Genomic DNA, 6,064 nt, shown 5'->3' on the forward strand with positions numbered 1-6,064 from the left:
TTTTTTTTGACTAACAGATGTGTTTACCGTCATGTACGACAAAGATAAGCTTAAAATGATCTAATTTGAGAAGATAGAAAAAAATGTTTGGGCTTTTTTGTTTAACAAAAATAAGTAAAAGTATTTTTTATTTGTTTTAGTATTTCAACCTAGATTTGTTTTCATTTCCTGTCACTTAAAAATGTATTAATCCCCTCTTGTCACAGCTCTACTGTAAGCTGGAGGTGAGAGGTGTGTGTTTTGAGCCGAATTCCACTGGATCACAAAAATGTATTGCAGTCTGAATATTAATACAGTTGAAACTGAATGCCCGTTCACTGCATATATTATAACTATTACTAGTAAATCAAATCATCTCTTAGTTTACCACCCAGACCAGTTAAACCAGTGTCATTTTACAGTGATGTGCATCTGACTGAGTGACTTGATTTCAGAGGAAACAGGTGGATGCTGAATGTACTTCCTGACTCCAGAAATGCCCCCTCCGGTTGACATGGCAACCGCATATATTCACAAGTCAAAAAATTTGTGAAACAGCAGGGGGCGACTGATTCCCACAAATCAGACAGCCTCCGGTCTTCACACACACACACACACACACACACACACACAGGCATGATTGGAGTAGAGCAGCAGTCTTGCAGGTTGTCATTAGCAACCGTGCCGTGACCTTTTTTCCAAAGATGCTGTAATGACTCAGATTCGAGTAATAATAAAGCGAGCGAACGCTGCTGTTTGCTGAAATCAGAGACAGGCTGTTTTTCAGTGACTATTACTGAGCCGACAGCCTCTGGGGAAACACTATAGAGGATTTTCAGTTCACAGTAATTGCTGTGATCACTTAATTACACATGTGTTTTGCACATTTTATAAATGCATCCCGTCCACAGACACTTTTTCCCCAGATGTTACTTTATGTATGAACTCAAATTGATCTAATGAATCATGCAGCTTCTATATCACTTTAAATTAATCGCTGCTTTTTTCCAAATAAGAGATGATTTAATATCCCTCTCGGCCCAGTCACTCCAGGCTGAGTCGTTCCTGGAGCCATTTAACATCTTGTGCTTTGATTTATGGAGAGATTAGAGGCTGTGCATTGGCAGGCTTTGCAACAATGACTTCATGACAACACAGTGAGATATAACATCAGTGTTGGGTTTGAACTTCTACTCCCACTCCGCCTCGAATGTAATGTGGAATCTACAGCAGTGACTCCTCTCATGTAATAATATTCCTTTGAAATGAATGTGCCCACTGTTATTGATGAATTGTGAAAAGCAGCTGCAGAAGATGGAGCTTTGAGATTTTTAATATGCAGATTGTCAAATAAATTGTCCAAGAACGATAAAGCAACTTTTTAGCTTTTTTTCTGCTCAAATAAGCTTGAAGTGGCACTACCTTCATATCAGGTTGTGCCCCAATGCAAAGTATGTTCTGGTGCTCTGGTGCACCTCAACAAATGTACTTAAAGGAAGAAAGATCATTATGGCCAAGCTTCCCCAGCATTATTTTATTATTCTCTATTAACACAAACAGAAAATGGAGTTGTACTGTACTGAATTCAACTAATGAGGACAATGATTCTTCTGCATCCTCACACCTGAAACTTAAACAGAAAAATGTTACAATAAGTTTCATTCTGCTCTTAGCTTGGTCACGCTCTTCCGTATTTCTGTACTGCTGATGTGAAGACACATCACATCACACAGGGAGCACCCGAACACATCCCACACTTTCTCGTCATTCTTCTGCTGTTACCAAGCAACATGATCACATAAAGGCCGAGGGAAGAGAGGAGCCTGGGAGAGAACATGTGTGGGTAGAGGAGAAAAATGCGTGAAAATAAAAGGATGCAGGCAGTCCAGAAAAATGTGCACGACTGCGCTCACACAATACCCCTTTAAAATCCAAATCCTCCTCCCTCTGAGCTGGGGGAGCGAGCGAGAAAGGGCCGCTGTGACTTGTGCAACCATCAGTTCCTGTTTTCAAATTCAAATTTACAGTAGATCTGTAAATTACCTATTTCACCCTGAATGAGGGTGTTAAACGCCATCCTCCATGCTGTCAGAAAGTGCTATCAGAGTATGGACAAGCTGTGAAAGCCTATTTGGATGTGGCTCCTCGCAGCAGGCCTGCTGGATCATATTGGTGCCACAGCAGTTACACGGGAAATGACTCATGAAACTAGACAATGAAAAGATGCAGGGTAATTTAATGCAATTACAACCATGGTGACAAAGGTCATAAGTGAGCTGTTCGGCTGGGTCGTCATGGAAACTGTCTCACTTAACGGTGACAGGGGGCAGTGGCTTTTGAGTCTCTTTGTGGCCCTGTTTGTTAAACTGAGTGGCTCAAACAGTAACATGTACTTACACCTGTGCAGCTACAGGTTACAGCTAACCAGGATTATAGACACTGACTGTGTCAAGTAATTACTGTTAGAAGCTGGTGTAGCATTCATGTATTTAAAAAATTGGTTTGTGGGACTGAGCTCCACAGCATTTCTAATTGAATGGCAAAAAACTGCAGTTCAGAACGATGTATTAAAGCAGGACAGTGTGAGTGATTGCTGAGCAGATGTTTGGTGATTAGTAGGATGTTTGGATGTTTATATTGAACAATAGAAGTGACAGGGCCTCAAAACAAAACCACAGAGCATAGATGTCGAGCTAAAGAAACTTGAAGTCTATAGCTGCAGTAAACACCAATGAACTGAAACTACAGGAGACAAAACTTTAGAAAAAGGCTGCAGACTCTGACAAATCTATGAAGCAAAACAAATTCATCAAATTGCATATTTTGGGCTGCCTGAAGTGTGCACTAAATGTAGTGAGCTTTCAAGCATGTGAGGCCACTTGGCAACAGCTTCCTGTTTTGTAAATGGTAAATGTATTAATAAAGCTTGATGGTCTTGATGACCACTTAAAGCACTTCACTGTACAGGTTATCACCAAGGACACATGCAGATGGGATCAAACCACCGACCTTCCCTTAGCCACAGCCACCTTTGTGGCAAGAAAATGGTCAAAATCATAATGGTAATAAAAATATAAAGCTTCTCTCCAGCAAATCATCTTGGTATTGAGACTATTACTACCAGACTTTTCCATTGAAACCACTGGGAGAATATGATAAAGTGAAAATTTGACAGTTCCGGTTCTTAGAAGGTGGCGCTATGACCAAGACTAAAATTAGTTCAATATAATACAATATAATATAAATATCTGATGATGTGGTGCTGAGTTACAGTTTTTGTCATCTGTATATATGCAAATAAGAAGCAATGGTAAAAACGCACTTTAAGGGCACACTGACATTCTGTGTTTTGAGCTTTGTCAAAGGGTGACGCTTCTGGGATGTGAGACAAAAATACATCATCCCTGCAGCACTCTATTCACATGACAGGAAAATAGGGTGAAACTAATCGGGGCAGTGCAGGCAATCAGAATAAAAAAAACACAAAAACAGGAAGTAAATCAAAAACACAGTGATGACAAAATAAAACACGGAGACACACAGAGGGGCAGATTGTGATATAAATATATATATATAAATATAATTAACAGTGATAATAATAACCCAGTTCCACAGACATTACTGCTGTAGCCCCAAGAAACAGTCGCAGTTATACATGTAATTCATTAATACACACACACTCTATTATTAACGGCATACACACCTGAACATATACAAGCAACGAGAGTACACACTACACACGTATGAGTGCGACATCAAATTTCTTTGTGCATTTTTCTGCCACATTAATCTAGCATTAATCAGATTGCCCTGTGAATAACGTCCTAATTCTGAAGAACCAGTAAATTCCTACTTTAAATGAGAGAGTAAAAAATTGAAGAGTTTGTCAAAATAAAACATCATAATCCTGCAGGAGAATCAAAGCAACAAGTGCATGTGAAGAAATAGGGAGGGGTTGGGAGGGGGAAAGAATTAACAGATTTAGTGTCATCTCTCAGTCTGGGAAAGGAGCCAAAGTATCGACCACTGTAATCCGTTCATCCCTCTCTTCCTCCTCTTCATCCTCCCTGACCTCCGTCTCTGTCGCTCTGTCTGCTGCCACCCCGTGATTTTATATCTCTGTTCATCTCTTTGTTTGTTTGCTTTAAGATTAAAGTCGTCTAATACTTTATTTGTCTTTGCATGTGTCAGTGTTGTGCTGTTTTCCCCAAAATATATATCAAGTATTTACAGTTAAAGTGACCTGGCAATTTACCATAGACTGTTGCTGTACATGAACCATAAAAAAGATTGTTCATTTCAGCAGCCATGTGATCTGAATTTCTTATAACGTGTTTTTATGAAACATGCTGTGGGTGAACTTTTTCCACCAATATAACTGTCATGTTCTCAAATTGTTTGGGTTCTACCACTGCCATAGATGAAACGACATGATCGCGATAAGCGTGACTATTCATGACGAGTGTGGGGATAGACCGTTGAGCCTTGCTGATGGGTGAGGTAACAACAGGGGTACTGACAGATTATGTCTGTATTACAGACAGTTTATAAAGCCATGGGTATCTGTTAATCTGACACTAGTTTCAGGGGCAGAATTAGTGCTAATCCCATGACTAGCCTGATAAATCCTTCACAGTGAGACCCCACGTGTGGACAACTTCAGTAAACACTCTCGCACACAGACAACAGAGTCAGTCAGGAGTGTGGTCTGGGAGGAAAATCAGCAAAAGAGCAGTTAATAGTTCGAGAGGTATGAAATGTGTAATCCTGCAGCAACATAAAATCCAAACTAGACTTTAAAGGGCAGTTTGAGCCTCAACAGTTCAAGTGATGGATTAGATAACTGAGATTATAGAGGCAGCCAGGGGAAGGGGGAGTTCAATCTTAAACATGTGCCTGACTGTATTAGATCTTAATGAACAGTGAAAAACATCTTACATTGGATTTCTGTTTCACTTATCTTTGAATTCAATCAGAAGGGAGAAGAACGCAGGCCCACTGATGTTTCAAGCTGATGGGGTCAAAATAATGCAAATGTAGAGATTTGTGTTTTCCCTATTCTCCCCTCATCTTTATGCTAATCTAAACAAGGAGCTGACAGGAAATCAGGGGAAAGAGACCGAGCAAGATTGAGGATGACGTGCAACAAAGGTCCATCTCAAAACTTGCTGCACTTTTATACATAGGTGGTTTTTCATTCAAACACATCATTTGTAAAAGACCAAAAAGAAACTGTATACACGCTCAGGAGCACTGGATCAATACTGTGTTTGCAGAGGGCTTTGCAAAAGCACATGGTGTAAATAATAAAATTAAAACAATGGTGCTGTATTTAATTTCAATGTTAATTTTGATGTTAATGTTAATTAGTAGTTAAAAATGTCACAGCCTTATGCCAGGTTAATAAACTTGCAACTCTTTACCTTATGTTAAAGAATGGGTTTCACCCACCCAGTTATTGTCAAATAACTAATGAGAGATTCTATTTATCCAGTGTGGAACAGACTGATTCTGTAAAGAGATTTTTATTTTTTATTTTTTTAAGTTCCATACACCTCCCTTGTATTGATGTGGAGGCAAGAATCAATCACAGAATCTGGACAAATGAAACCAAAACTATCTGTAAATATCAAAACCCTAGTTTCTTTGTGCACATGGGTTGAATAACCCTATAAAGTTACATGATTTTCTCTTTCTTCTCATTAGCCAACTCAAATCTTTTAAATATTATCATTAATGTTTAGCCAGTTGTGCCTAATCTCATTGATCCAGGATTAGACAGCAATCCACAAACCATCCAAACATTTTTGTCATAGGCCTAATTACATATGGCCATCATAAAGGTTAACTGTATCTTCACTCTGTGTGTGTTTGTTTAGAGAGAGTGAAGGAGACAGATCTTCATAGCGAGGCAGGGCTGTGATGAGGTGTAAGCCTGCTACATGTGGCAGAGTAAATCAGGATTAGGACATGTATATGTGGGATAAGGCAGAGTTAGTGGGACCCTTCAGGCCTCCACCTCACACCTTCTGTCCAAACAGTGCAGGTCTGTCCTCAGCTCTGTCACTCTCCCATTCCCTCCATC

This window comes from Paralichthys olivaceus, chromosome 3 (genome assembly GCF_024713975.1).
Source record: "Paralichthys olivaceus isolate ysfri-2021 chromosome 3, ASM2471397v2, whole genome shotgun sequence".
Lineage (NCBI taxonomy): Eukaryota > Metazoa > Chordata > Actinopteri > Pleuronectiformes > Paralichthyidae > Paralichthys > Paralichthys olivaceus.